This window comes from Tupaia chinensis, unplaced genomic scaffold, assembly GCF_000334495.1.
Source record: "Tupaia chinensis unplaced genomic scaffold, TupChi_1.0 Scaffold000437_1, whole genome shotgun sequence".
In the NCBI taxonomy this organism is placed as follows: Eukaryota; Metazoa; Chordata; class Mammalia; order Scandentia; family Tupaiidae; genus Tupaia; species Tupaia belangeri.
The window spans coordinates 3818991-3829193 of NW_006159942.1; positions in this window are offsets into that span (position 1 = coordinate 3818991).

The window sequence follows — 10203 nt, forward strand, 5'->3', positions numbered from 1 at the left end:
AACCTTCTTGGACTATCATTTTTTAGAGATTTTCTTTTAAAAGAATTGTCTTATTTAACTTTATTTATTTATTTTAATTTGACCAGAGAGAGATGGGGGATAGCAGGGGAAGAGAGTAAGAAAGCAAGCTGCCAGGTCCAGGACTCAAACTGCAGTCAGTCTTGTGGGAATTCAGCACCCTTAACCACCATGCCACCTGCCAGCCCCTTTTTTAGAGATTTTTTTCCATAGGGTGTGTGCACTCACCGGAGAGACCTAGAGACAGAAAGCAAGAAATCATCCCCCAGAGGGGATGGCTACACCACAATCCCTTCTCCATTCTCCTCTCTGGATCTTGGGCACATATGCACACATGCCCAGTATGATTTTCAAGCCAATGGAACTCAAACTGCATTCAACCATGTGAGAGGGCAGCGGTATAACCACTACGCTGTCTGCTAGCCCCTCTTGGACTGTCTTTAAACTATGCTTTTAAGAAATTTGTCTCCTGTAATGTGCAACAATCAACTTGGGTTAATAAAATTGAGATCTAGAAGGCTTCTTCTTAATAGTTTAAAAATCAAGGGCTGGCAGGTGGCATGGTAGTTAAGAGGGCTGGACTTCCACATGGTCAACTGTGATTTGAGTCCTGGCTTGCTTGCTCGCTCTCTCTCTCTCTCTCTCTCTCTGTCCCTCTCTAGGAAAATTAAAATATAAATAAATAAATAAATAAATTCAAATAATTATTTTTAAAAACAATTTAAAATCTGTTAAGCTATTAATTAGTTATCAAACTGTGCATGCTCTTTTACTAGAGAGCGATATAGTGCCCATGAATCTTTTATTAAAATTTCTGCTAAATGTCACTTTACCAGAGAGTACTTTTCTAACCAGTTATTTAAAAATGCACTCCCTACCAATTCTACCTGCTCATGTCCTATTGGATTTTTATATTACTTATCTCCCACTTGATATTTTGTTCATCATCACATTCCTCCACTGATTCATAAGCTCCCTGACAGCAAACATGATATAGACAGTTTTCTATCAACTCCTTCACCATAGCTTTTTAAAAAATAATTATAATAAGTTTTATAATTAGGGCTTGCAGGAAAGTAAGGCAATTACATTCTAATATAATGTCTGGTCATCTACTTATAGCAGCCACTCAAGTAGCTATTGTAATTTGTAATTTCTTTGAAAACCGACCTCAGATGTAATATGGAAAATTAAACATTATGGAAGTAATTTGACATAATCATAAGATCAGAAAATTTAATGATGATGTACTGCTAGAAAATTGAATGTTTGTATATGAACTAATTCATGTTTTTAAAATAAGACAATATAAATGGTTGTTTTCCCCCTCCATTATCCTAGTGTCATTTTTAATATAGGTACATAATTCCAAGTGCTATTAAACTGAATTACTAAGCAAAAACACCACTGCTGGCATCTTTTGTTAAAGGCTTTTGGGTTATTTCACATATTAAAGGGTATTAGTGGTGGCCCAATAGTTTAAATGAAGCTAAGTTTCCATCCAACGTAATTTCCCAAGTAAAGATAGTATGTTACAGTCCCACATGCTGGTTATCTGTCTGATCTGCTGCTTGTATGAATGCAGCCACTTTCTGTATTTCTCTGAAGAGCTTGAGTATTTACAGAGGATTTTTAAATATGCAAATGCAAACAAAGGAAACTCTTAAAAATCACAGGAAAATTGACATGGTCACATCTCAAAGTCTGAGCTCTCCTCATGAATTATATTTTTTCTAAGTTTATTCATGTTTGTGGTGTTTTTTTTTGGGGGGGGAGAGGTTTTTACTATAGGGTTCATGTGCTCACCAGACAGAGAGACATAAAGTGAGAAATCACCCCCCAGGGTGGATGGCCATGCCACAATCCCTTCTCCTCCATTCTCTCCTCGGGATCCTGGGCATGCACGCACACGCGCCCAGCGTGAGTTTAAGCCACTGGGTCTGGGACTGGAACTGCAGTCGACTACATGGCAGTCCAGTGACATAGCCATTACGCTAACTGCTGGTCCCTCATTTATGTACTTTTTATGAAAGAGATCACGCCCCCCGCAAGAGGGTCTTCACACCACCATCTACTCCCAGTCTCTACAAGCCCTAAACATGGGCACTTGAACATGTACCCAGCATGCTCAAGGGATACCTTCAGATATGAACCCAGAACCTTTCCATTTGGGTTCAGTTTCACTATCTTTTTGCCATCACCTGGCCCATAATTCTAAATAGCTAATCCTACTGTGCTGTCAGCTAAGTTCCTTCAAGCAGTTTAAACAACACTAGCTCTGAAAATCCTGAGTTTTGACTCATCAGCGAAAGTTGTTACAAGAAAGCTACCATGGTAGAAAGAGCACCTTGTTGGTGTTAAGAATGCTCAGTTTGAATCCTGTCTCTTCCACTCACTCATTATGTAAGAACGGGCTCAGTTTTCTCATTCAAATAATAGGGAAGCTAAATTCCTTCTTAATCTAAAATTCTATAAGATTTTCAGAACCTGGAGAAAAGACGAGATGTTTACTTTAAGAATAATAATACCAGAGCCAGCAGGTAGTTTAGTTGTTAAGACACTGGACTCCCACATAGTCAACCATGGTTTTAGTCCAGATCCAGCAGCTTGAAAATCACACTGGGTATATGCATGCCCAAAATCCCAGGAGGTGAATGGAAGAGAAGAGATTGTGTCATGGCTATCCCCTCGAGGGGGTAATTTCTCACTTTCTCACTGTCCCTCTCTGGCAAGTATGCTTACCCTGTGGCAAAGCCCCCCCCCCCAAAGAAAAAGAAGAAGAAGAATACCAATACTGATTCTAGCTAGGGAATTAAAGCTAGTTGTACAGGATATCCTTTTCTATATCAATTCACAGGCACTTGAACTTCTGTCGTTGAGTATAATCATGATGATCAAACACAGAAGTCTTTTAGTAAGTAGGAGATGAAAGGTGCTGTCATGTCTGGCTCATCTTTGGGAGTCTGGCTATCTCCTGAGTAAAAGATTCCATTATTTGCAAGATGGAATGAGAAGATCGTGTTGACCTGGCAAAAGTTTCTGGGAGCTCTCAAAGATGTGGAATCCAAATGTTCCCATATCTAGTTTCCATTCCAAGTACACTCTGTAGCTATGATTGCTTTTTAGCTTGTGTTTTCTTGTCACCTATCAAGCAAAAAGGATAGCGGGCGGAGTTATAATACCACTTGCTGGTTGACTGGAATAGAAGATGGCAGGTTACAAAACACAAGAATTTACACTTCTCACACAAAGTTGGTAAGTGGGAAAGCTTTTCTGTCCTTAGTCATAGCCCTAAATTGTGCATCAACAGAGGGATAAATGGGCAAGGATACAGAAACCTTTTATAGGCCTCAAACGTCCTTGTCTGTAGGCAGATTATAGCATCAAACATCCAAGTGGTGGCTGGAGTTGGAATTACAAAGCATTTTTCAAAATAACCGTGATAGGCCTCAGAACCTTCAAGTAGGGCTCCAAATGAGCTGAAATGTATTATTTATCTACGAGTCTTAACTTGCTTGGGTGTTATTGAAATAAACACTTTCGCTGTAGGCTGTAGTTCATTGCAAAGCTGTCTTGAAGAAACGTGTGAATGGGGAAAAGGAGTTGCTGTTTAGTTTTTCCCTCCTATGGAGTGGTGTGAAGATGTGACTGCAGATTGAAATCATCCAGAGAACTATAAGACAAAAAAAACCTGTGCTGCCTTGGTCTCACTCCCAGAGACCCTGATTTAATTGGTTTGGGTGCTGTCTGGGCATCTGCACGTTCTGAGTGGTGCAGGTGATTCTAATGCATAGCTACGGCTGAGAACCACTGTCTATCAAGGCCACTAGTTAAGGGGCCAGTTGGTCCTTTTTGTGATTGTTAGCTTGTATGTGGGACACCTGTTTCCTAAGAAATTAGGCTGAGGCGGCAATTCATTCTGCTCAGAGAACAAAATCGCATTCAGCTGTTAATGGCTTTTTCGTTGCACTGACCTACGTTGGATTCTAACCAGCAATGACCTTCGCTTTCCATTGCCTGTAATTAAGGCTGTCTGCCACCACCATAATCCAGTTTGGAGCTTGATTAATTCTCATAATTACCCAATGCATTTTTGCAGCTGTAGAAGAAAGAAGGTCCAGGCCACTGAAATGAGATAGCATTGTGAAAGCAAAAAAATAACAATAATGTTTAGCATTTATTTCATGTTTAATCTTTTTTTAAAAAAAAAAGATCTCGACATTCATTAACTAGTTAGTCCATACGATGCAGGAAGTAATAAAGAATTATTGTTTGCATTTTATGTCAATCAGTGGGGCAGAAAAGTATTTTGTCAGGTTTTAGGAGTTGTCATTTTAAAACCCTTTGGTGCATGATTAAGCTTGCTGCCTCCCTTAAAAGAAAAGAGCAGTATCAGAGCTGTAGTAGTGACTCAGAGACAGTGAAACATGCATTGATCTCAGTAAATAACCTCCATCAAAATGAACAAATTAATGATGCATTTTATGACTAGCTCATCATTATGTTCTGCTGTTCCTTGCAGGGTCCCAGAAGTAATCTCCAAAGGATTTTAAAAGACTCTATGTCAAAAAAAAAAAAAAGAAAAAAGCCAGAATCTTTCCACCTAAACAATAATTCAGGTGTCATTCTCAAAAGGCAGATAGCATTAGACAGGTCCCATAGCACAGCAGCTAAGCCCTGTGCTTCAGAAAACCAGATCCCAAACATCTAACCATGGTTCCAATCCTGGCCCTTATGGTTTAAAAAAACACACATGGTACATGTGTATGCTTGCCTAAATACTAATGGGATAGAGGAAAAAAGAACTGTGGCATGAACATACCCTACTGGGGCGTGCTTGCTTTCTCTCGCTCAGTCTCTCTCACAAACACATGCACTCTGACAAAAAACTGAAAGCCAGATGGTATTATTTTTTAAGTTCCAGGCCTTACAGAAAGAGGTAGAGAGTGGGCCGGCAGGTGATATGGTGGTTAAGGGTAGTGGACTCCCACTCCCACTCTGATGGTTCAAGTCCCAGATCTAGCAGCTTGCTTTCTCACTTTCCCTCTCTCTCTTTCTCTCTCTTACACTTGCTCTGTCCCTCTCTAGTCAAATTATAAATAAATAAACAAATGTTAAATAAAAATAATTCTATAAAAAAAGAGGTAGAGAGGATAGTTCCAGATGTATTTATCCCATTTCCGTCTTTCTATCTCAACATTCCCCAATACACACTTTGAATCACAAGGGGTGGAATGTTTAACATTCAGGTCCCATTTATTGGGTGCCAAACATGCCTAATATTTATTAAATACCTTTATATACTTTAACACTTTAATACCCACCTATTATCCACTAGATAATATTTATTTGTTGTCCTCCATTTTCTGGGGAAGTAAACTACAGTTCAATAAAATGTAAGCACAAGTATGAAATGTAACTGATAGAAACAAGGTTAAATCCTTTTTTGTGTGACTACAGAAAACTAAAACAAACAAAAGTTGTAGAAATTACCCAAGCTCATCTTTGGGCTTCCTCATCTCTTTTCCTGAATATTCCTTCAGCAGATTTCCTCCACCATAATGACATACCTTGTGTCTAAAACTTAGCCTTCCTCTCCTCCCAAAGTTGACTTGATGTCTTCTCACAAGCTAATTAAATCCAATCGGTTAAAGCCTAGAAAGGTTTCCATCCTGAGTCTTTCTTTCATTCCTGGATTTAAATGTATCACCAATTTATGTTAGTCTTGTCCTTTTCCTGTTGATGCTATTTCTGCAGGCTTTTAGTCCAGCCTCTAGATCACCATGCTCCCCTCATTCCCACTTTCTGCCCAGCCACTTTGACTGCTGGAACAATAATCCCCAGATGCTACATTCTCAGCACAGTTTTCTGACTCAGAAACCTTCCAAGGATCTGCATTTCTAGTCATAGCAACTCTAAAACCATATATCCAGCTTTCAGTGCATCTCATATTATTTCCCTGTCTTATTTATTTATTTATTTTTTAGAGAGAGATGTTTGCTATACGGTACATGTGCTCACCAGAGAGACAGAAAGACAGAAAGTGAGAAATCACCCCCCTCCATAGGGGATGGCCACATCACAATTCCTTCCACTCCATGCTCCTCAGAATTTGGGGCACACATGCACATGCACCCGGCATGAGTCTCAAGCCTCCAGGTCCAGGATTCGAACTGCAATCAGCCTTGTGGGAGTCCAGTGGCATAACCATTATATCATCTGCTGGTCCCATTTCCCCATCTTATTAACATTCCATCCACGTCTTTAAATTCAGCTTTGTTGAGATCTTATGAAGTTATATAGATCTATTTATTAACCACTCATAGATTAGATTGTTAACTAATTGCTAATTATAGAGTCTAATAATTAGCTGGTTTGTGACCTCGCACTTAAGGAACTGTGGATGACATGCAGGACCGTCCAACAAATGGACATGGGAAATCTGTCTGAACTCCTTAGCAATGACTAAAAGGGACAAACAGCTCCCACTCAGCAGAAAAGGCTGCACGTCATCCCTTCCTCCCCCAGGGTTTCCAGGGGCTGGGCAGCAGGCACACCCAGGATCTCTTCAGAAAATATCATTCATATTTAGATTATTTAGCACCCAAACTCAGACTGACCCTCTCAGAGAGCTACTCTCATAATTGCCCTCCATAAACATAGCAACATGAGGTGGGGTCACTCTCCCAAAGTGCAGTCTCGCAGGGCATGCAGCTGCGCCTGGCCCAGACATTGCTCTGAGCAGGCTGCTAGGAGGGTAAGGAGTGCTGATGCTTGTAGAATTTCCAGTGGAGCGATAGGCATGATCTCTTTTAGTAATTCAGGTCATCAGCTGGATAATAGCTAAAGACCTGAGAAACTCTGAATGATCCAAGAACTACCTAAAATACATTTAAATTAGAACAGATAGGCAAACACTATTGATTTATAAGTTGTGTAGTTTCTGCAGTTATTGCCAGTGCTTCAGGCAGGTGGCAGCTTCTGAATTATAGCAGATTTACATTCCATCAAGCTCAAGTATACAGTTTCCAGTTCAGAAAAATTGAAAAGAAATGACAGTGTGAGCAAAACAAACAAAAAGAAAGGCAGAAATAATAAGGAAATGGCATTCGAGGTTACCTTAAATCTAAAGCACAGAAGCTACAAGAACAGAGTAACAAGAAAGGAGGAAAGAGAGGAAGGAGAGGGAGACTCATTTCACATCATATCGAAGCGAATGAGGCAGAAAAGTTGAGACTGAGCTGTAAAATGGTCTGTATACTGATGATGTATGAAGAGCTATACAGGAGATTGTAATACAAAAGTGATGAGGTAAAAATAGGAACTACAGCGCTAACAGAAAACACGTATTTCTTGAGGGCAAACAGTGCACCAGACAAGGTTTAAACACTTTTTATGGATTCTTTCATCTAATCTAAAACAAACCTATAGAGCAGATGCTGCTGTTTTCCCCCTTTTTGCTGGTAAAGAGATTGACATTCAAAAACCTTACATAACTGTTGTAAATTATTTTATTCATGTATGCCTTATGAGAGAAAGAAAAGGGCATTCCTTACGAATTTTCATGTTAAAATCCATCCCCAGCCTCAGCCAGGTCAGATCATGGTATTCACATGCACGCCCAGCAGGCAGACAGAGGTCTGGGATCCAAACCCAGGACCTTCCCATGTGAGTCGAGCATCACAGAGCAGCACATTACTGATGTCCCACTATCTGGGCTCTCGAGTAAGATGTTTTTAAATTATTTTTTAAACTTTATTCATGTATTTAAATTTGACCAGAGAGGGACAGAGTAAGAGAGAGAGAAACAAAGTGAGAAAGCACGTCACCAGGTCCAGGACTCAAACCGTGGTTGGCCATGTGGGAATCCAGTGCCTTTATCCACCATGCCACTTGCCAGCCACCTCTTGAGTAAGATTTTTAATCACAAAAACAAATTAAAGGGAGGAGGAGTACCTGGGTATTGTCCTCATGTTCACCCAACTAGCAAATGGCAGAGCCACGATTCAAACCCAGTTCTCTTTGACCCCAGGCTCCATGCTCCTAACCACAACATGAGCGTGTAATGATTCACGCCGCTCCAACTGCTGCCTCCCAGATGGGTTTTTCCTCTTTATTGTAGACACTGGGAATTGTCTCTGATCCTCTAGTTTACATGTTGTGTGGGAAAGAACAGATAAATAGATCTGACACAAAAGGCAACGTTGCCACCGTCCTTTGCATTTGGTTAAGTGTACAGGACAGAAAGTTATGGTTAGGGTATTGGAAAGCAATCAGATTCGGCAGCTCAGTGTTCCTGAGCCCCGTGTGCTGGCGGCCTGTGTCAGGGGTGGCATGGCCAGGGCCGAGCAGCAGTGCTCTTGAGACTTTCACTGATGTAGCCTCATATGCAGCTTTTAAATCCAGGTGCTTTCCCTCCTGAGCCATGAATAAAGGAATGCTCAAATATACAAGGGATGAAGGCAGGAAAATGGCTCAAGAGTAGATTTTGTTTCCTGTGTTCTGCTAGACAGGCAGACTGCTGGTTAACAAATACTTATGGACAGTTTACTCTGAATGAGCTTCACTAAAAACTATGGAAAATCCAAAAGTACTTAAAATACTGTTTGTCTTCAAGGAGCTTATATCTGGGGAAGCATTACATGGCACTATATACGGAACTATGGACAGTGTCAGGACCTAGTCATCCAACAAGGGTCAAGAATCTTCGATGCCCCGGCACCCGCATCACACTTGGTGTTCAGACGGCCTCGGGGCACTTAGTCATACTTGCTGAACACACTACACCCAGCAGGCATCTTTGCTTCTCAGAAATAAATCACTATCAAAACATAAGCTAGGATATACTTTTTCATCCCTTCATTATTTTATTTTAAATCCCACAGATGAAAGAAGGCCACTTTCAGCAAAATTTAAATCTTGGAATTAGTTTAAAATCATTGAGGCCACTGCGGTGCCATCTCAGTCATCTTTACCAGATTTATACCATCCAATTTCTCCAACCAACTCACTGCCTTTTTCTACTCAGTAAATCATAAATGCAAAGTTTGCTAAGAAACTGAATAGTCGGGGGCCAGCAGGTGGCATGGTACTTAAGGCACTGAATCCTTCATGACTGACTCCGTGATTTGAATACCCAGTGGCTTGAAAAACATGCCAGGTAGGGACCAGCAGTTAGTGTAATGACTATGTCGCTAGACTCTCATGTAGTAGACCACGGTTCGAGTCCCGGACCCGGTGACTTAAACTCATGCTGGGTGCATGTCCATGCGTGCCCAAGATCCCAAGAGGAGAATGGAGAGAAGGGATTGTGGCATAGCCTTCCCCCCTGGGGGGTAATTTCTCGCTTTTTGTCTCTCTGTCTCTCTGTCTTTCTGGCGAGTGCACGCACCCTATAGCAAAAACCTCTCTGAAAAAAATAAATAAATAAAAGCCAGGTACATGGGCATGTATGCCTACAATCCCAGAAGAAGAATGGAGGAGAAGAGATTATGGTGTGGCCATTTCCCCAGGAATTATTTCTCACGTTCCTTTCTCTATCTCTTTCTCCACCAAGTGAGCACACATGCCCTATGGCAAAAAAAAAAAAAAAAAAGAAAAAAGGAAGACTCATTACTCATAAATTGAAAATATTCTTTTAGATTCTGGACAAATAAAAAAAGAAAGAAAAATTAAAATTAGAAAAATCCAGATCACCTGTTGACTTTGGCTGCATGGCTCTTAGAGTCACTGTGATTTATTTTTGATTGTGGATATTTGAACAAGGGTATAATTTCATGACTTTCTGGAAGAAGGTAGATTTGGCTGAAACTTTAAACTAACATGCAGATTTTCAGAAGCTACCAGTTAGACTTCACCTTATAGGGCCAGTGTATTCCTGAAAACAATCAAACCAATAGCCGTAGAAATTTAATTATAAGGAAAACATCTGTTAAGCTGTTAAGAAAGGTTCCCACTCATGGTGTGCCTACTCTGTCAGATACTGGGTTAATTGCTTTGCCCAGTATTTAGCACATTTCAGGCTCTTAGTAAGTACTGGTTGGCTTAACACCTTATTTGAATATTCCCAATAAACCCCTGCATATAGGTATTTAGTTTAGTTGCATTTTCTAGGTAAGAATATTAGGTAAAGGAGTTAATCAGGTAAAACCAGACAAAATAGCTAATTGGGTTAAATAGTTCATA